This window comes from Equus przewalskii, chromosome 7 (genome assembly GCF_037783145.1).
Source record: "Equus przewalskii isolate Varuska chromosome 7, EquPr2, whole genome shotgun sequence".
NCBI classification, from domain to species: Eukaryota; Metazoa; Chordata; class Mammalia; order Perissodactyla; family Equidae; genus Equus; species Equus przewalskii.
The window spans coordinates 46,749,514-46,772,712 of NC_091837.1; positions in this window are offsets into that span (position 1 = coordinate 46,749,514).

Genomic DNA, 23,199 nt, shown 5'->3' on the forward strand with positions numbered 1-23,199 from the left:
TATTTTTTAATGATTCTAGATTATTTTTTATCTCACTAACTGTGTTTTTCCTATCCAGAATTTGTTTGGTTTCTTTCTAGAGTTTCAATCTCTTTGGTGAAGTATTCCTTCTGCTCATTAATTTTATTCCTGAGTTCACTGAACTGTTTTTCTGAGTTTTCCTATAACTGATTGAGTTTCTTTATGATAACTATTTTGAATTCTCTGTCATTTAGATTGTGAATTTCTGTGACTTTAGGATTGGTTTCTACAAGCTTGTCATTTTCCTCCTGCTCTGGAGTGTTAGTTTTTCATGGTGTTTGATGACCTGATCCTTTGCCAGCACATTTGTGGTAGTATCAGTTTTCAGATTCACCTGCCACCTGTGGGGGAAGCAGGAGCTGTGTTTCTGATCCTGCCTCATCTGCTGGAATTTGCATGGGTTGAGCTGCTCTGTGTTTGCATAGGCTGGCTACAGCCCCCTAGTGGGTCGCTCTTATGTGGGTGGGGCCTCGGGGCCTCTGTGCCTCTGTGCTCATTGGGCACGTTTCACAGGCACAGGTCAGCACTGTACTCACTGGTGGTTTGGCTGAGCTGCTGTGCTTGGCGGGTGGGGCACCTTCACATGGGCTGAGCTGTGGCCACCAGATAGGGAGCATTCCCACTGGTGGGGCCAGGAGGGTATGGTGAGTGCTTCTTCAGGCCAGCCTACCCCTCTTAAGGCATTCACACACGTGTGCACCAGGCTGCCCCCACCTCCTCTTGTAGTCACACAAGCCACTGTGCTTGGTGGGCAGGGCCCCTTCCCAGGGCCTAAGCTGTGGCCATTTGGTAGGGAGTGTTCCCAATGGTAGGGCTGCCATGGCCAAGTGAGCACTCCTGTAGGCCAAAATAGCATTTTCACACAGTCTGGGCTGTCTCTTCCTCCTCTTAAAGCCACAGTGGCCACTGTGTGAGGGTCTGTGACCTGGCTTGCTGCTGCTGGGGAGGAAGACAGGTATACTCACCTATCTCCACTGTTTCCTGGGGACTCAGTCCATCAACCTTCAGATGTATAGCTGTGTGGGTCTCTCAGGCATCCTGTTGTGCTGTTTGAGTAGCCTCCATTAGTCAATGAGTGTCCATTTAGTTGTAATTAAGAGGAGGAGAAACAAAGGGAGCAACTCACTCTGCCATGCTGCTGATGTCTGGCTAGGCTGGTGAAAATCTTGAGCGTTCTTATAGTCTCTGAAGAGAAGTAAAGATAGAACAGAGAAGAAATAATTGATAAGCAAGATTCTGGAATGATATGTTGGGATCAGGTCTCAGATCCTGGTGAAGCAATTGGCCTTGGCCAGAATAGAGACATCTGATCCTCCAAGACTGGAGGAAAGCAGGTAACAACAGACAAAGATATATTTATATATATTGTATTGGGATGGATAGAGATAATCAAAGAAGGTCATGCTTGATGGCCTCCATATTTTATACAAAGTTTGAAGCAAGCTCATCTTCTGAGAGGGAGGGCTTGGAGTAGAGAAGGATGATTGATAATGATGTAAATTTAGAATGGTAGCTGATAGAGATGGGAGAGGAAGATGACCAAGGACAGTGAAAAGATTTATCAAAAGGCGGTGAAGTTCCCTGATGCATTTAAAGGCATGATTATGTAGCTGAACCAATATTTGTGGTTGCAAGTTTCTCCTCAACAGTGCTCAGCTGTCTGGGAGCACAGAATAAAAAAGAAAGTAGATTCAGACCTTCAATTTTTCTTGGAAGACAGGAGAACAAAAGAATGTAAAGAATTGAAGCTTTGGTCAGGATGTTGATTAGATGATTAATTGAATGGTCCAGGTTGGGTAAGGAACAAGGGACCATAAATGGGAAGACAATAGAGACAGGAAGAAAGAGGTGCTGAAATGAGGAAGTGATTCAATTCCTAACAGGTGAAGCAAGTGAAAGCAAAATATGGTATGATTTATGTGGTAAACCAAAATATTCACCCTCAACTCAACGACACTCAGCCAAAACTGCTTAAGTTTAGACAAGGGAAGATAATTATGGGCGAGAGTTCTCCAGGAACATTTCCTAGTGGGGTCAGGATTTTACAAGCAGACTTAGATTTGGGAAAGGGGAGAGGGAGTAGAATAGTCTGGTGGTAGCAGAGGGTTCATGCCAAAGGTGGTGAAATACAAATAGGAGATGTAAAATGGATCTCGGTTTCCCAGGTTCTCAGGGAAATAGCTTAAGTAATTTAGACTTTATTCCACAGACCATGGCAAGCCCCTGAGCTTTAAGAGCAGGAAAGTGGCAAAATAGTGCTTTAGTAAATGTGAAAAGTGGGTTAAAAGGCAGGCCAGATATGGAAAAGGAGAGTGGGTACAATATTTTAAGCACATGGTGTAATGAGGAAATGGGTGTTGAGGGTGGAGGAACACCAGAGATGAATGCAACCTCATGAAGGATCAGCAGAACTTGCTAACTAATTAAAGGTTGAAAGAAATGGCTGAGTCAAATATATCTCAGGTGTCACACCAGCTTGTCCAGAAAAGTACACATGAATTTATGAAAATTAAGCAGAAAAAGGGATTCAGTTTTACAGTGAGGAAATGGAAGAGAGTCGTCTGAGCTGTGTAGATAATTATTTTCAGTCTGTTTGGAAGAAAGGAAAATCAAACATCCACCAACACGAAAGGAAAGTAAAATATTGGCTTAAAAAAGACAACTCACAAATCCTTGTAAGGATTAACAACAGCCTATGAAATGACATAGGGATGACACCAAGAACTTTGCATTCTATTTTATTGTTTATTGTTTTTAATTCTAGCAAAAGGAATATATTCTCATTTCTGAGAGAGCTTCTAAATGATTGAGGAATTTGTCCAAGGTCACTTAACTAGTAAATGGCAGAGTGAGAAATAAAATCCGGGCTCTTCTGACTCCAAAAGTCCAGGCTCCTATCTAAATACAAAACAAACAAACAGCTGACTTAGACAGTCAACTACTGTGGGTTGATGAAAGAAAAAGAAAGTAGATCTTGATGATAGTAGGTCACAATAATTATTAAACATAATATTTTTACCTATGAAAAAGTATGGATCTATGGACCAAGTGCTATTAGGTATACTGTTCCTTTTAATCTTCATTAATATCCTTCGGCACACAGAGAAAATATCATTGCTTCTGTAGAGAGGGTAATTCTTATTGGAAATAGAATCTATTGCATTGGAAAAGGGAAAGGTAAGTTAGTGGAAATACAATGAATTAAGTTGGCAAATGTATTTTTAAAAATTATATCAGTCAATGAGACTTCATAGAGAAACAGACACAATGGGAAGAGAGAGAACCCAGAATAGTTTGCACTCTTGTGATGATAAAATTGAGGCGAGTCTAGAACACAAATGAATTCTAAAGAATGGAGTTGAGTTCTTTGTAAGGACTAGCTAAGCACACACCACTCCCATTACTCCACAATGAGCCCCGTAGCCTGATGATAACTTTGAAAGGAGCATGGGCTAATATAAACGATGTAAAAGCAAAGAAGCATGTTGGGTATGCTAATTCCACTCTAGGGAAACTTCTGGGGAGGAGCTGGGAAGGCAGCTAATGCCATTGAATAATGTCATAAGTGGAAAAATTAGTAATAGTAATATATGTGTACCACAAAGTGTAAGCTAGGTCTCAAAGCTCAGGAACTTTTTGGGTGATACGTGTATGTGTATCTGAGTTGTCTTCAGTCATGGTCAGGGCAAATAAGCTTCATTTCTTGTCAGTGATGCTATTGGTTCAGAGAAAGAAACCATAGAAAGAACTTGCTCCCATGACCAAAGACCAGGAAACTGAGGCACAATATTTGATGATGAATCTGTGATCATGCAGTTAGAAGACCTAGCAGTAGTGTTCTCACGATTGGTAATCCCATGATTTGCTTCCTTTCATCTATGGAAGAAAGCTTGAAAACCATTTTGTAGTGGTCAAAGGGGCATTCAGTTCATGAATTTTTACCATTAGGAGGGAAAGGAAGAGAGCCACTTTCAAGGCTGCCTCAAAGGTAAACAAGCTTGCCCAGAGTGTGTGCCCCTCCCTAATACCTAAGTCCACTCTCATCTATTCTGAAACTGACCATGGGTTGGACGAGAACAGTGGATGAGATTCTAAGGAAATGGTGTGCCTAAAACACCTAGAGATTCAAAAGAGTAGAGAAATGGGGACTTCAGGAAGAGCATAATGGAGAGCATAAAACCTGATGGAGTAAAAGATTGATTACATTGAACAGAAAAGGGTAAGAAATAATTGAACCCTTCAGTCAGAGTTGCTGCTCTTAAGTGGCAGGGAAGAGAATCAAAGCTGAAACTAATCTTAAAAGAAGCAAGTGAAAACCCTGGTTTCAGGGATTTGACTTTTCCATTTCCTAAATTGATTTGGAGCGGAACTCCTCAAATCACTAGGTCCTTTCTTTTTAAGAAAATGGTATTGTTGAAGAAGCCAAACCCGGAGGATGCCTTTTCCATCTTAAACACTGAATGTTATTGTAGAGTACAAAAGACATGGTTTATAAAGAGTTGTTTTTGCTAGATATCTTCTTCCTGGTGCCTATTAAGGAATCCAACTGAATGTACTTTAAAACTAAGACATCTGAGATTACCCTTTCACCTGAGAAAATGTTAGGTGACTCTAAAAGTGTCTAGACATCATTCAGATTTTTGCTTATTCATACTTCTGAGATCCTCCCATCCTATCAAGTAGGAAGCTTCCTCCCGAATTCACAATCTAGTGGGGCGATATTGCCAAGCAAACAAGCAGTGAGGATAGAATGTTTCTAGGGAAAGCTCACTTAGAATTTCCCACAGGGGATTTTGGAATGTTCCCCACAGGAGAACTGTTCTAGAATGTACTTGTGTTTTTGTATCACAAAATGCACTTGAATGCTTTTCTGTTTCAGTTTGAATTCTTTTGGGTACAAGTTACGGAATCTAGACTGACAGTGACCTAAACAACGGTGGTGTTATTATCACACACGACAGGAAGTTCAGAACCAGGAGTCCTCGAGGTTGGTTAGTTCAGCAGCCCAACGATGTCAGGACTCTGAATGGGCTTCACTGCGATTCTCTTGGCTCTCTCCTCATGGCCACAAAATGACTGCTCCAGCTCCAAGCAGTCACCTCCTCACAGGAAGAGGTTCAAAGGCAGGAATGAAAAAGGGTTTCTCCTGTTTTGCTTCACTTTTTGCTAGGAAGAAAAGTCTTCCCAGAAATCCTGTCTGTCTTTCCATTATGTTTCATTGATCAGAACTGCCACCCCTAAACCAATAACTGGCAAAGAATGGGTTTGACAATACTGGTTTAAACCAATCACAATTTGTCCCTGGAGATGAGCCTATCTTTCCTGAGCCCATTACTATCCAATCCCTTAAAAATTGGGGTTCTAACAGCAAGGCAAATAAAAGAGACGGCAGTTGAGTAGGCAGTTAGCAAGTTCTGCTCATCACCTATAGATGTTTTCCTTTTTCTGAAAGGTCTATGTCAAAATTTGCATTTAGCATTTATTTAAAAAGCACCATCTTAGAAACTGTTCTGAATAAAGCAAATACATTTCAATACTAACCTCAAAGGAGCTTATGTCAAGAATGAAGAGAGAAACATGTACACAAAATAGGACAAGAGAGTGGACAAGAAGTGAAGGGGAAAGAAAAAGTAAAGTGTGGGATGAAAGTAGAACGTCCTACGTTCTAGCTTCTGTCATAGAAAGACTCATTTTAAGTCTCATCATAGAGGCATGGTTCCTACTTAGAGTTGCATGTCCCTGTTATACTCTAAATAAAAATATAGATGTGGAGGAATGGCTTAGGGGAAAGCATTTTACCTCTCTGTTATTTATTATATTTTATTTCCTCAAACGGACTAGGTGCCTATTCAAGAATAGAGGGTAATCTTAAAAAAGAGATGTTGTCAGCCCCTCAGTTCCTCGCTGTAGACCCTGGAGGCATTGCCTCTGCTGCCTATGCTTACGTGCCACAGCACCTGTCCATGTCTTGGGAGCCACCACTAGGAATGTCTTTCTGGGGACTCTTTCTGCTCCTATCCAGGGAATCCATAATCCCATCTGCAAGGATATACTGGAGAAGGGAGATATGTGCCTCGTGTTCTGTTTACTGAAATAACAAGTATTGATTGAATACCTGCTTTGTGCCAGGCACTGTACTAGCACTGGAGAAATAATAGCAAATAAGACAGGGCCCCTACCCTCATCATACTTACAATCTAGTGGCAAATATAGTGTATCTGCAAAGTAATGCATTTATAGTTCCCAAGATAGACAACCCAAATTTCCATATTTGTTTACTGAAACATTATTATAAATGTGGATATATTTTCTTGAACTGTTAGAATAACACTCTCATCATATATACTATGAATTACAAATTTTCTTACATGCTCAATAATTAACCACCATTTCTTTTTTAAAAATCAAGCTTCAAAACTAATCATAGCTAGTCTTCAAAATATAATCCATTGGCAATTGAAACTATGAAACTACACCCCTTAATCTCCAAACTTAAATCTGTCCTTTTTATGTGTACTTGTCATGAAAAAGGTACCTCTTCAGTAACATGTTCAGGTATTCCTTCTTTTCATGGAAGACACCAGTTTTTTGATGGAAATTTGTATTTGAGTTTGCTAATTTCATGAGGGTCTGGGTATTGATTGACAGAACAATTAGGACGAAGTCTAAATGAAGTAAATAAATAAGTGCTTCGAAGGCCTGTCTGGTAGGCAGCCTGCTTAGGAAAGGGATATTAGGAGATTGTGGTGATTAATTTTATGTGTCAGCTTGGCTAGGCTGTGGAGGTCAGCTGTTTGTTCAAACACCAATCTAGATGTTGCTGTGAAGGCATTTGCATATGTGATTAACATCTACCATCAGTTGACTTTAAGTAGATTACCCTCAATAATGTGGGTGGGCCTCATCAGATCAGGTGAAAGCCTTAAGAGCAAAGACTGAGAAGGAATTTTCCCTCAAGACTGTAACATAGAAATCCTCATCGAGTTTCCAGTCTGCCAGCCTGCCCTACAGAGTTTAGACTTACCAGCCCCCATAATCACATGAGCCAATTCCTTAAAAACAAATCAGTCAATAAATTGCTCAATCTCCCTCCATCTCCCTCTCCCCCTGCACTCCTCCACCTCTCATTCCCTCCCTTTGTCCCAACCTGTCTCCCTCTCTCCCTCCTTCTCTGTCTCTCTCTCCCCTCATTGATTCTTTTTCTTTGGACAACACTGACTCATACAAGGATCAATTCAATAAAAAGGAAAGTGACCAGAAGGGGTTTAAAATAATGTAACTTCATAAAACTAAGAGATTACGGGGAAAAAAGCCTCTCAAAGAATTGACCCGAACAGGGAAGAATCAGGAGCATCCACAGGGGGTTTTCCTTGCAGAACCTGAGAGAGCAGTTCATTCATCAATTGGCTGAGCTCTAAGAGTGCCATTTTGCCAGGAAATTGGGGGTTGTGCCTGAGGCCCAAAATGACAGAATTGAGGGAACCCAAGGTCTAGGGCTCACCTCTGGATAGCTCATTTAAAACCTGGTAGCTACAAAAGCAGATTCTACATTTTAATCCTTACCGAATGAGATTCAGTATTAAGCTGGATACTACAAGAAAATCACTAAGGTAGGTGGTAGCTGCAATGCCCCGCAGAAGCAGTGGTGCCTAGAGCAAAAGGTGAGTCGCCAGGGGTCTCCTTGTGGTATTGATCGATCCTGTTTGGGAGGACTTGGGCACCATCTGGAGACTCTCAGAAATCCCTGAAGTGACTTTGCAGGAGGTGTGGAGTCCTACACGAGCTTGCCTGTGGTGTGTGTTGAAAGCCAATAAAACATAAATTTCATATAGTTTTGTTACTAAACCAAAATCACTTGAAACGTTTGGAGGTAAATAGCTGCTGTGGGTAGATTATAAGCTTAAACACTGTGTTGTATATGTTATATAATCCCCATGTGCTTATTCGCTATTCAAAACATCAATATCCACAGCAGTTACACCTGAGCTACTAGCACACAGATCAGCCAATAATGAGGGTTTTCTGTCTTGCAAGGTATTAATACAGGAATACCCAAGTAAAAATTATCTTTTTTATTGCACCCAGAAATCCAGCTCTTGAGAATTGGCTCCTTGCTTTAAAGCTTAAACAATTTCAAAATCGTCACAGGTTTAACACAAACAACCATGCAGGGCCCAAAAAAAAGAGTCTTTTTTCTAAGTGATGATTCATTCTGTCTTCTGTGACTAATTGAGCACAAATTTCATAAACCAGAGCATATGTTACACTTTTAAGTCTGGGCTGGAGAAGGATGATGTTTTGCAAACCACTTTACTTATCAAAGCAATAAGAACTTCAATAAAGAGTATATTTTGGAGTCGTTATTATTCCAAGTCTTCACCCATCCCCCCCAAATTGGGTCATTGAGATTCAGATAAAAATTACAGAAATGGCTGAAAATGCTATTTGACCACATTGCTTCTGACATATACACATAAATATTTACCTCTATAATGTTCCAGATTCCTTTGTTTTGTTTCCTTTTCTCCCCCTCTTCCTTCCTTCAGTCTTTCCTTCGTTTATCTTCCCATGCCTCCACTACACCTCTCTGACCTCAACTCTTAAACCCTTTCCTGCCCATGAACACCACTTGCATCAGCAGATGATCCGTTACTAAGTCTAGAGCAAAAATATCACTCAGATTGTCTACCCACCAAAATAGGAAGAATTCCAGTGGCTGGGAAGTGGTGGGCAGGTGACATTCTGCCTTCTGTTTCTGGAGCATTGCTTCCCCTGGTGCTCTCTGGGTAGGAGTTACAGAGAAATGCCCAAGATTCCATGCGGCAGGAAGTTGTGTCCTTGCTGAAAACAGCATGAACATCTGTGGCTCATAAATCGTTGAGGAACAGTTGACGTCTTGGATCCTCCAGTGGTACATATCCAGCAAGAATTACTTAAATCCATCCAATTGTTTAAACTGCATCTACAATGAGCCAGCCATTCTGTCAAGTGCTGGGTAAACATAATGATCAACAAGATACAGAGGTCCCTTCCCTGAAGAAACTTATGGCCTAATAATGGCAAAAAGTTCTAGGCACAAATATCTAAAATTTGCTAAATATTTTCCTTCATTTGCTCATGTACTAGATGCTCAAATAATAATAAACATAGTTTAATATGTCACAATGTGAGTTGAAAGTTAAAGGGATCAGATTGATGCTTCCCACGCTTCTTATTTAGATTCAGTTACATTACGTACATTGAAGATTCATGTTCCTTCAACAATGCATAATTTTAGTTTTTCTTCCCTAAAATTAGACCCTTGGTCTTTCAGAGACTAGGAAGACTAATGGCAGGGAGCTGGAGAGCAGAGTACATGTTTTTTGGTGACACTTTATCCCTGGTCGCCAGTGCCTGGGACCTGAGGTCAAAGAGAGCCTACTACCACCAGCTTCCCATTCACACATTCCAGGCACATCATGTGAAACAACACATTCTTGTGTCCAGATGCCTGTTCTTCTCCAAGCTCCTTCCATCACCCTGGATGAAACTTGCCTGAAGAAACCAGTATTTCTAGAGTTCTTTTCTTCCTCGTGGGTTTCAAAATTGTAGAATCTTATCAGGAAGGGTTTTCCAAGCTAGCCTCGAACCTGAAAGAGCCTACAGATCTACTAAAAGTCTCCCTGGACTAGTAAATTTCCAAAACTCAGCTTTGGAATTGCTTTCCCTTTGGAATTAAGGGCAGCTATTATTCAAAGTGACACCATCGAGGAGAGCGAATTTGTTCAGGATAGAATAGACTATGCTGTGGTGAACATCACTCTCAAAATCTCAGTGATTTAACCCAACAAAGGTGTATTTCTCATGCATAGGAAGTCAGCAGCTGTAAAGACTTCACCACTTTTGTGATTTTTGTTCTCTTAACAGGAAGACTTTGTTTTCCCTGCTCAGGTGGAGAGACTAGACGATTGTGCAGGGATATACTGCCTTAGCCCAGAAGCGATCCCTACAACTTCCACTCATATTTTAAAGGCCAGAATATATCATATGGCTCCACCTACCCACAAACTGGCTGGGAGATGGAATCATCATATGCCAGGACTGAAAATAGCAATATGAGTCAAGGACCTGTGAAATGGACGAGGGTGGGAAGGAGAGGGTGAATGGCTCAAACCTAAAGAATTGTTTCCTCCCCATTGTCCCTTCTGTGATACATGATCCAGACAGGTTCCAGGCACTTGAAGTCAAGATATTCTCTGCCTTTGCAAAAATTTACCAAACCATCCCAGTCCTCCCCACCTCCACCCACAAACAACTAGTCTTTGCTGGGATTGAGATTAGATTGAGGATGACTTGTATCACCAAAAAATCTGCATTGGCATAAAGAGAGGAATAAAGGCAGGGTGGCAGGGTTATAGAAATCAAAGAGAATTAAAAATGATGATGTAGGTATGTATTTATTAACATAGAAAGATGTTTGCTACAAATTTATAAGTACGAAAAGTGTGTACTGGTACATATGGGTATGTGTGTATGTGTGTGTGTATATATATATTCCCATTTTTGTAAATAGACTATTCCAAAATGTGAATGGTTATTTCTGGTGGTAGTATCATATGTAATTTTTCTTGTCTGTGTTTTCTAATTATTATATCATAAACATGAATTATGTGTAGAAAAATTAATCTTGGGTAATATAGGAAGCCAAACCTTCCCTCAGTGTGGTCAGCACTGAGGAGGAAGACCCGAGTGTATTGCATGGGTAGGAGGGAGACATATTGGACAGGACCTTCGCATCAGTGCCGTGCCAAGCCATACTGGATGCAAAAGGACAATCACTAATACTGATCCTGTCTTCCTTTAAAATGTTATTTTGTTCATCATGGATTTTTGCATTAATTTTGATTTTGAAATTATATCATTAAAATATTATTTATTTTGATGACTGAGTTTTGGCACCCCCTTAAATTTGGGGGGCCAACACAAGTACCTCCTATCCTCATCTTCCTCCTGCCCTGGACCTCATGTGGGACAGGGAGGGAGGTGTCTGGGACTGGTCAGAAAACCAGAGAGACTCTGAGAAATGACCCCACCAGTAAATACACAAGGCCAGTTGTAATTACAATAACGTGATCCACAGAAAACAGGAGACAATGTCAGAGAACTCTAACTAGGAAGGTGGGTGGGGTAGTTTTGAAGCCCAGAACACACAAATTCATTGAGTGCTAAATAGTAGAGTAGGGGTATAACAGCCTCTTCACTTTGAGATGCAATAGAAGGGCAGAGTTACCCATGGATAAATGAGGTGGCGTTAAACGCATTGCATGTACAAGTAGATGACACTGGCAAAGTCAGCAATAAGTTGTTAAATAAAAAGAAAACATAACAAAATATCAAATATAATACAGGACAGGCTTAACTTTTTTAAATGTATGCATTTAAGACTGGAAGGATATACCTAAAAATGTGACTGGTCATTATCTCTGAGTAGTATCATTAAAAACTTAATTTTCTTCTATAGATAACTGGAGTAGCTATTGTTCTGTCTACCCAGAACCCTTCGTTTTCCACTCTTTTATGTAACACAACCTCTCTATCTTATGGGTAGCTCTTCTATGAGCTTTAGAGAGCTTGACCTTCTCATCACTGAGTGTAGAGGAGAGCACATGATCCAGGCCCAGCAGAGAATGCTGGTAAACCACTGGTCGCAGTGCTTAGTTCAGGGATGTGCACAGGCTCTCAACTTGGCTCATCAGCACCCTTCCTGGAGCCATCAGAAAAGAGGTCCTCTCTTCTCTTGGGGATCGCAATCAGCTGATAAGGCCACTGTTAACCTAGAGTTTTTATATATTGTTTTAGTAATCAGCTAGTAATAGCTTATTTTTTAAGATAATTATAAAGGCAAATCTAAAATTCTGGTTAGAGTTGTACCAATTATTATTCTAACTAGTCTACTGCATCTTTTTCTTACTTCTAGTATACAGCATCCTGTTAGTATATCTTTTATAAGTGGCTCAAAAGCATCAAAGGAGTAAACCACATTTTCTCAAGCAGACAGGGGACAGTCACATAAGTGACTGCAGGTCAGAGAGCCCTGGTATATGATCCACAGGGTCCAAGAGGTTGTCTGTCTCATCCTAGTTCCACAGTCCTTTAAAGAGGTAGGATTTTTTTCATGTATCATAGATGCCAACCCCAGAGCTTATCCAGAAAGATTATCAGAAAGCCAAGAATAATGTGTGCATTTCAACTACAAATCAAATAAGGAAGGAAAACAGACTACAGTAATTTAAAGATTTGTCCTCTTACTTGTATGTCAAGTCTGCTTTTTAACTCATAGAAGACAAGGCTGGAAAAAACTTGCAAAAGAAAAAGTCTAGGAGGATGTTTGGAAAATATGATATAACCATAAAATCGGCAGGTCCATATGGAACAAATCCTAAGACAACAAGGGAACTATCAAGTGGGTCTACCTAAGCCTTAAAGTTTATTGCAAACAATATCATTGAATGTAATATGGTATATTTCAAAAAAGAGAGAGATCTAATTTTCTCTGAAAGAAAGATGATCCCATAAATCTGCTGAAAGAGAAAAACCTTTGAGCATCTCTAAAATGGTCATGTCCTGAGTAATTGAACCCTAACTAAATTAAGAATCTAACATGGGAGAACAAATTTATGGCCCTTCTACATTAAGAATCAGTTGATCTGTTTCAAAATCATTTTGGTAATATGTATTAAGAACTTTAAAAATGTGCATACCTTTTGACTTGGTAATTCCATTTATAGAAGCTTATCCTTGGGAAATAAGCTGAATTTTTAAAAAGTAAAATAAAGCTTTTAGCACAAATGTACTCATTTCCCTGAACAATTGAAATTAATGTAGTTGCCCCAACAAGAGAGGCAAGCAAGCTGGTAGGGAGATTTGTACCTCCATCAATGTCAAACTTGACCTAACTAATTTATAGGTTAACTCCCAATGATCTGCCCTTTTGCAAAGGAGACTGAGCACCATCATTTTACTCATCGGATAACCCAAGAAAGAAACCACTGTGGCAATCAAAAGGAGTTTAATGTGGCATGTGCCCTCTTATTGCATGCCTGAAGCAAGTTTTCTTCTCCACATATACAAACACACACCTTGAGAGTTAGTACTTAACAAGATGATGATAAGACAACAGAGCCAGACTCAACTTCGCCCCACAAATCATCAACACATAGATAATTTGTAAGCATGGTTATTGAAAGGTCATGTTCATTATTTAATAGAAAACTGAAAGAAAGTTTTATTTATTTATGCCAGATGTTACAAGTGAGTTGAGACTCCCCAAACTTAAGATGCTGTAGCACGTTCAGTCAAGGCTTTTTGGTTAGTTGGTTGGTTGTTTGGTTTTCATTTGTTTATTTTGGGTTTTGTTTTGCTTTTCTGTTCAGACTAACAAGTTAAGAGGGAGAGGGAAACTAATATTTTGGAGGTTAAAAAAAAGTAGGCAAACTAAGGCAGAAATGTACTCATCCGATTAAGCCAGCCTAATGGTGCTACTGTAGGGAAGTCATAGAGGAGAAAGCTCACAATAAAGAAAGAGTGTAAGTAATCATTACTGAAAAGATTAGGCAGAAATTAAGGCTAAATGTTTACTCGGAAGAAGGTTTCTGAATATGCCTGATACTGCTTTTCAACAGCTACAGTGACACCTAGTGTTGAGCAAGAGAATTTAGTCAGTTCCCAAGTGCAGAGCCGCCTGAAGCTTTCTTCATTTGCTGCACGTCCTTCGGTCAAGCGCTAGTTGACATGGACCCTCCTGGCTCGTTTCATCTCAGAAACGTTAATAGGAAACTGTAGGTAGAGCTGTTCGAGTCACCAGCACCGACAATGTTAAGAATCACGGAGAAACTCAACTCTTTCTTAACCGTAAGACAAGGCACATTGGATATTTATTGCAAATTCAGGTTAAAAATCGTTAATATAAAGGTAAAAAAATATCCTCCAATAGAGGATTGATTAAATAAATTAGGACATATCCTTTCAACAAAACTCTATGTAACTCAAAGGTTAAAATGTTTAATGATATGGGGAAAACATTTATGATATCCTGCTAAGCAAGAAAAAAATTAGTTACAAAAGACAAAGAACATTCCAATTTTCTCAAAAATTTAAAAATGCATATACCTGTGTGTAAAATCTCAGACGTTAATAGTAACACCATTTGCCTTTGAGCAATAGGATTAAGGGTGATTTTTTTTCTCTTTTTATAAATATATATATTACTTTTGCAATAAAAATACAATTTAAATTTTTTTACCAAAGGCAAAAATAAGAAGAGAACTGAGAGACACTAAACTGTCATAAATTAAATAAATAAAAGTGTGACTGATTTTTGCTAAAATTAGGAGAAAATTATACGTAAAATAGGGTAGGAAGAAAGTATTGATAAACATAAAATTTATAAAATGTCACATTATTTCCTGCTCATATATTCATCATTTCCCTACAATTGGATCTATTCAAACCTTGCCCCTCCCTCCTCTGTGCAGCAAATTCTGGGGTCAAGTTGCCAACTCAAATGTCTTAGGGTTTGGGAGCATATTGAAAATGGATGAATGAAATCACTGCAGGAAGTGACAAAGGCTGTGGGATCTGAGAAGGGCATGCCTGGTCAGAGCGCACGCAAAATCAAATGCTTTAACGTCTTCTTTCCTGCTGTCCGAATGCATTGAAGGCACTTGTCTCAGGAATTAGACTGAGACCTCCTTAAAGCAAATGTGTTTAATTCATTACAGCCCTGGCGCGTAGCACCACATCTTAAAGTTCAGAACACAGTACGTGAGTGAATGTTTTGCCAAATGTCCCTACTGCTGTACTTGTTCTGTTTAGATATCCTGGGTCAACTGCACTTTTATCAGTTGACAGTATAACCAAGACCTGGCCAAGGTTCTGGACTCTGGAGACAACAGACTCAGATCTAGATTGCAGCCCTCCCACTTTTCTAGGATACTCAACAAATTCCTTACCCCCCTTTAAGCTTTAGCTTTCAAATCTGTACAATGAGCATGATGATATTTAATGTGGCTTTGCTGAGGATTAAATGAAATTATACTTTGAAAATACTTGGAATAGTGGAAGCTTAGCAAATGTTATTTATTACTATGTGGCTAGGCTACCTGGAATCGGTTTTTTGCCTTGCATCATGCCTCACACAGTGGTCTCAAACGATTCCTGGTTGAAACCTGGGTCCATATCCCACACCTCTTCCCTTCCCTCACTCTTCCACTAGCTTCTTTCTGAGGCTTACCAGGCCTTTCACTCACATGGAACTGAACCCTCCATTATATCAAGCTCTTAACTTTTCTGAAAGACAGTTTTCTCAATGGTTGACCATCAATCAGTAGTTAGTATAGGAACACTTCCACTACTCAGGGCAACAGTCTGGACCTGTTATACATATTGTACCTACTCAAAGCTGCATGACTGATTTGTATCCCCTCCTGGCTTCAGGCTTTGTGACTTCTCACTAATAAATGTCATTGGATACTGGCCCCTCCAAATTCTCTTATTTTATATTAATAGCCTGTGGACTCTCTCAGCTCTAGCATATCTTTAGGGAAACTTTACCTTAAGAGTTTCACAAGTATCCCAAGGATGGACCTACTACTACTAATACAAGAGATAGTTTATGCTCTTAATGCACGTGACAGCCTGCATTATATTAGTTTTCCTTTTTGTTGGGGGGTGGGCACTAACATGTTAAACTAATCAGAGATTAATCCAAATGTGGGAGTTAATTTTTCAAGGTAAGGTGTAGACACACTACAGGGTTAAATTCAAATTATAGGCATAGCATGAGCAAAAATATTTATTGATGTTTATCTAAAGCTCCAAAAGCCTATATACAAATATTATATATTAGATTATATTACACACCATTAACGTTGTATAGAACTGGCAATAAACAGAAATAAAACTAATATTCTATTTTTTTCTTTTAAGAAGGAGAAGAACTGGAAAAGGCAAAACAAAGGTTAAAAGGGAAAAGAAACCAAGATATATGAGGTAATTGTATCAGAGTGATTTGTTGCTTCCAAAGATTTTAAATATCCAAACCAGAAGAATCATATCCTGAGACCTGAAAAGTGTTTACAGAACCATTGTCAATAATCTCTGGGAAACTAAAACAAGTGAAAAAGATACCAGAAGATTAAAAATTGGCAAATTTTTTGTTTCAAATAGTATCAATTACAGATTGATGAATTCGACATCAATAACCAGCAACACCTCAGGACAGATTAAAGAGATGGTTTGTGAACATTTAGAAAAAGAGCAACCCCTAGTCAGTAACGACATGTTCTCCAAAAATAGGCTATAACAACCACATTTTCTTTTCTTTTCGGTAAAGATATCAGCTACATGTCATAGATTGGGAATCAAGATCCTTGAGGTGGTGTGGCTGTGAGCAAGTCATTTGACCTGGGCCTAAATATCTCAAAGTGTTTTCCCTGCGAGTCACTAATAGCTGTTTAGCCAGAAAGGTTCATGGTGAAATATACCGTCAGTTAAACAAAGATCAATAGGTTTCATTATCACAGAAATTCTAAGAGTCATTAATAAGTTCATGTGCATTGTCAATTTCCAAGAGTGAACTCTGGTGTAGAGTGTTTCCCAACTTGACCACATGGAGAACAATTTTCTTTCCAGAACATCTTACAGGACTAGGCTTCTGTAGAACTCTGAGAAATGCTGTGCCGAAAGACTCCGTTCTAACATTTTATGACTATATTTGGTTAATTATAAACGATCAAAGTCAATATGATCACTATTGCTACAATTAAATCCCATAGTTTAGAAATGTGTCAAATTTTCACACACATAACACAAAAACAATAAAAACCAAAATACATTACATTTTTGAACTCTGGAACTTCTACATTAAGTGATTCAAAACCCAATTTCAAATTAAATTTGAAGACAACTTTAGATTCAATTAAGTTTATTTTTCTATTAGTTTTTGTTCCAGCATCTATTAAAGTATATCTCCTGATGGGTTATAATTCATTCAATTTAAATTGCATGTTAATTCAATTATAAAAAGAATCAGGAGGATAGGGGGAGGGGGATGGAAAGAGATCAGCCCCTTCGTAATTCAGTTAGATAATCTTGCATCCTTAATTAGATAAGAAAAACCTTTGAACTTTATCCCATATTTGAAAAGAACCCTGAGATGTGTTCCAGATAAAGCACAAAAAGAATAAGCTTTAGCAAACAGACAGCATCATTCTGTGACTACAGACATTCTCTAATCAATTTTAATTACTAATATGCACTTTAAGGCTTATTAACAAAATACTTTATAGTATTGATTAAGACCTTCTAAGACCAATTAACATCTATGGTCTATATATGTATATGGATTCTGCAAATACTAATCCCTAAAAGGACTCCTCTTCTTCCCACATCCTACGTCCAAGGCCCTTGGCTCTGACCAAGATTTCCCAGGAAATCTGAAGCTCCCCCAAGCCCTCAGGTTCCTCAGTTCAGTAAACTCTGAGAGGTGACCTCTCCATCCCTACCCTGTACAGACTCCCAATTCCCACATCACCTAGCTTTTCAAAAATACATTTACTTATTTGCCAGACATTTTATCATCACCTTGGTTTAAATCGAATCCTCAAATAATGTGGCAAAAAGACAGGGAGGAGGTTGTTACCCTCCGCATTTACAAGTGAGGACACTCAGGCTGGGAAAGATTGTACGCTCATCAGAGGATAAAATTAGGGCCTTGTTTTCTGGCTACTCCCATGATGCTTCCTAGTCTGCCACATGGCCCCACGATAGGCTGTGGTCAGAACTTACAAATAGTAGGATGCATTTCTTTAGATTCTGATCGCACCACTTTTATATCTCATCATTATTAGAGGAAGGCTTTGGTTAAGTTCCTTAACTTCTCTACATCTCAATTTCCCAAACTGTAAAATGAGCATATTATGGTACAAGCTTTTTATAGAGAGATAAAGATTACATTGGTTAGTGCATGTAAGAAACTAACCATGGATTTTGGTAAATGCTAATTAATTAATTAAGGTTTCTATTAATTACTTAATTCGTTTATTCATCCAAAACATGTATATTGAGCACCCAACTCTGTGCCAGGCAAGGGAGTTGTGGTCATTGCCCTTATGGATTCTGTGGCTATTTTATTATCATTAATATAATTTATATGAGCACTTACATGCAGAGACCAGAAAGCTGAAGGCTAAGGAATAGTAGTACTTCATGAAGCAAGAGTAGTACCCCATGAGAAGGGGATGGAATATATCTAGGTAGGCCAAAGCATTTTAAAATAATAGTAATAAATCAGAAAAATTGAGCTTACTAACACTTTTCTAATAGTATTCATACCTCTGATTTCCTAAACTTGCATTCATCTCTTCAAACTGATTTCTTGGTAGCAGAATTTCTATCATGCCACTTAGGTTTAAGTTAGTTTAAACCACTATCTTAAATTCTCAATTAGATAGAGAAAAAAAATTCAAGAGACATCCAAAAGCTTGGGAAAATATCCTATACAATTCCCAAGTAGTCTTTAGGTCTTGAATGTGTAGATATAGTTTTTCTGAAGGATCCAACAAATTCATTTTAATTCAGCCTTTGGTTGGTTTCTGTCTTGAGGGGTCCTGTTGTAAATCACAATTGAGACTCCCTCCTGAGCACTTTTCACCTTCTGCTCAGCAGTCATGCTCTTCTCTTTGGCTTGGTGATGCTTTCAGTACTCTTAAGGGGGTGATTTTTTAAAGCAGCAGAAGAGATGGGGATAGGGATGAGCAGTAGAGGGAGGGCTGACATTACTGGAGAGGATACAAAGTAGTAGAATCCTTATAAGGTCTGAGGGTCTCTTTAAATCTCTCTCTGTGGCTACTGAAAAATTAGAAGCAGATCACTCTCAACTGTAATAATACATAAAAGTGATTGTTTTCTTTACAATAGACACCAATACTGGTATTGTGCCTGAGAGTTTTCTGATTCATTGACTTGAGGTATGGACTGCTATTGAATACGCCTTCGACATAAGTAATTCCTGTCACAAGATAATGTAAATCTTAGTCCTCACACACATTTTAGTAGCTGCCAAAGATCATCATAATTAGGGATGATAAAATTCCCTCACCCATTTCATCACACATGCAAAATAAAGGAAGGCCAGCCTGAGCAGGATCCCCCTTCACCTGTGCCCCATCCCTAAAATGCAGCCCAGCCAAGAATACACATTGCAAATTCTAATGGTATAACTCAATTCCACATTTACCAAGTACAAACCATATTCAAGGCACTGTACTATATCATGTGAGGACAAGAATAATTAAGACATGGCCTGTGCCCTAGGAGAATTTATAATCTAGCAGGGGAGATGGACACTTCGGTAGACAATTGCCAAGAATATGTGGTAGATACTAAGACAGATGCATCTCCAGGAGCTTCAGGCACACAGAAGGCCATGTTTGGAACAATCTCATCAACTGAATGAACGAAAATGTAGCAGTGTAAGAAATACTTTCAGGAAGATAAGATACTTCAGCTAATTCTCAAAAGTGAATAAAAGATTCTAAGATAAAAGAGGCTGGGGAAAATGTTCTAGGCAGAGGAGACTACATGATCACAGACACTAAAGTGCGAAATCAAAGAGAGACTACAAGTATTTTAGAATGACTAGAGCATAAAGGTAGAAAATGGCAGGAGAGGAAGCTGAACAGGTAGAGAAGGCTACAATTTACAGAGTATTTTCGACATGAAAAACATATTTTTGAAATCCAAAAAAATTAAAAATTTTAATTTAGAAAGTTTATTTAAAACAATGACTTTTCTTTCCTTTTCTTCCATTTCTCTAGTTCATAAAGAATTTCCCCTGAAATATCCTTTCCTCCATGGAACCTTTTCTGCTCTTCTTCATCATTTTGTATCTATCTTAATAAACCTATTAGTTTCTACTTTATATTATATGTATTTGCATAAATAATATTTTACCTCCCTTCCCTTTCCTCCAACTTAAAAACAAGTTGCAAATTAGGATTTTCACACAGTACCTAGTATCATAGGTTCTGAATTGAATGAACTTGTGTGGTACTTTGAACCTTTCTAACTAAGCGTATTCGTTGACACAAATTCTTGAACTAATCCTCTAATGTAATGTTAATAGCACACCTCTCCCTCTAGAGGGAGTGCGAGGCACTTCCTTTCACTCCACCTCAAAAGAGTTCTTTTTTTGTAGGTTTAAGGACAAAAGGAAATCCTCATAGATCTATAACTAGGTCATCAAGCAGGGAATACAGCTTTTAAGAGATTGGATGTAGCTTTTATGTGTAATATAAGCAGAAATGGATTGGAGAAAAACATGTTTTCTTGGAACTCTTTTCTGCATGGGACCAACCTTTTGATGGTTCTCACACTCTGAGACACATGGGATGAAAAGACCTTGTCAAGGATTTCCCCTATCCTTGGAGCCCAGAAAGAATGAAGGCAGACTTAAGAACAAACCACAAAGCAAGCGTACAGGAGGATACCGAAGCCTTCTACTAGTCTAGGTAAAGAGTTTATCCTGCTTGTTTAACCAAGTTAAGAAACCACATAGTGGTCTTGGCACTGATGTCTAGCTAGTATTAAGGATGCATTTGCCTCAAGAGCTCTCCATTGGTTTAGTTCTTGGGACCTTGCCCCCCAGGACTGAATTTAATGCCACCAACATTCAGACACTGATCACATACTAACATAACCAATAACAAGTGGAACTGCTATTATGATCCTCTTTTTCTAAAATAATGAAAACAAACACTAGAAAGACAAACTCATTTGCTTAAGGTCACAAATCCAATTAGTTTTGAATAAATAGCAGCAGCAGAGTGGTTTACAATAGCTTAATAATTATATTATTTCAACATGAACTCGGATTTTCAATAAACTTTTAATTTAATAAAAATAAGTTACTTGAGACAAATTAGGATATTAAGCTATTTCAAAAGGAAAACTATTTTACAAGGATGATGGATGGCATTTTTGTTGTGTATATTTCGTTTTGTTCTGTTCCATTTTTTCTAAAACAATAGGAAGGCTCTGAGTTCATCACTCAATTTGAATGAAAGAATTCTCTTTGGAAGTTTGGCTGGCAACTTTCCAGGAAATCAAGAGGTCCTATGTTTGAAGGGGACTATATTTAATTGTCCTAATGCCACAGAGCTGCAGTCTCTGACAAGAATAAAAGTCTAAGTAATTACTTTTTATGAAATTGTTTCTGTTTAATACTTCTGTGAATTGTTACAAAATAGCCCTACTTTTCATTTATAACCAAGACAAAAAAATTTACTTAATTTCATCTTAAATGTGCATGTTCAGACTTAGGACATAAATACACCCTAACACACACAAACATACATGTGTATGCATGTAGACATGCACATACATGCACATTTCTACACTGAGCATAAAACTTACTACTTTCCTGATTCACTTTAGCCTTCTTTCCCTCTTTTCTCTCTTTCACCTCTTCTGCTTTCATAGTGAATTCAAAATTATTAAGGGATGGTGATGAGGCAGAAGCTTGGTGGAGGTAGGAAAGAGATTATTGTAGAGGAGTACAACAGGGTTTGCAGAAAGATCAACAAAAAACACAAGAAATGAAGAAGAGTTGTTTTCTAATAGTGATGGATTCCTTTATGACCTACCTCAAGCATAATGTTAATCCACTATAATCCTATCAAAATTTCCTCCCTGCAAAGAACTGTATATCAGAAAGCACATCGGTAGAGTAAATTGTTACTCAAGGTTGCCTCCAATGTTGTGATTCTCAAACAAATGAGAGTGAAAACTGGATTTTCGTCCTCATATTTGATCCAATATCATACACGTGATCTGTAAATGGTACAATAACACTGGTACTGACATGTATGGATTCATAAAGTCATAGAATCAGAGGATTTCTGCTTCTGGGAAAGATGTAAGCCCCATGCTCTCACTGTAGCAACTAGAAAAAAGAGTGGATAAATTAAAACAAGCAGACTTTAAATAAAGCAGTGTGGTGTGGAGGCAATGGGAACTCGATGAACTGGAAATCCAGATTAGGGGAAATCTTTCCAGGGTGAGCTGATATCACCAGGGGGAGAGGAGGGACATCTTGGCGGATTCTGGGTGAGAACTGGAGGAACATGAAATCAGCAAGGTTTTTGGCAGTCAGATGGAATGAATGGAAACTTGAAGTATCCAAAATGAGGCCAATTTTCCCCCAGAGGACTCTTGCTGAATTCTGGCATTGCAAGTAGGAATCTGGAGGACCAACAGCTTTGAAAGGCAGAGTGAAATTTCCCATAATCTCATGATGCTCAGGAAACAAAGTCCCTTTAGCAGGATGAACCCTGCCTCAAACATATGAGCAATAGAACTCTGACACATTACTAGTAGGAGGATAAATTAGTGTACCACATGAGAAACCTCTGTGGCAGAAGCTAGTAAATACATATGCACTATGACCCAGGAGTACAACTCCTAGGTATTTACCCAAAGGAGATGACATATACCTACCCAAAGATACGTACAAGCATATCTGTAGCAGCCTTATTTGTAATAGCCAAAATTGAGGGGAAACCCTAATAGAATCAATAAATAAGTGGTGGTATATTTAAATAATAGAAAACACAGCAAATACAAAGAATAAATTACTATTATTTGCATCAACATGAGTGAATCTCACAGATAAAATGTTGAGGAAAAAAGGAGAAAAATTAATGTATACTGCATAATTCCATCTACATGAAGTTCAAAAATGAGCAAAACTAATCTGATTTTGTAGGTCAGAATGGTAAGCTTTGGGGAGGTATCAAATGGCGGATGCCTAAGAAAATGTGCTGGGGCGGTGGAAATGTTCTATATCAATCTGGTGGCACTTACTTGGCTAAAAATACATAAAAATTCATCAAGCTGTACACTTACATGAAACCTCAATAAAAAATAGAAAAAACACAGACTAATTTAATTTTAGAACTAGAAAGAAGCTCAGTGGCCACCTTGGCCAACTTCTATTTTACAGATGAGGAAACCAAGGCTCAGAAAAATTAAGAAGCTTGTTAATGTCACACAGGTAATTTATTCATTTTTTTTCAACAAGTAATTACTAGACACTTACTCTTTGCTGAGACCGTATTAGGATACAGGTTAAACCAGACA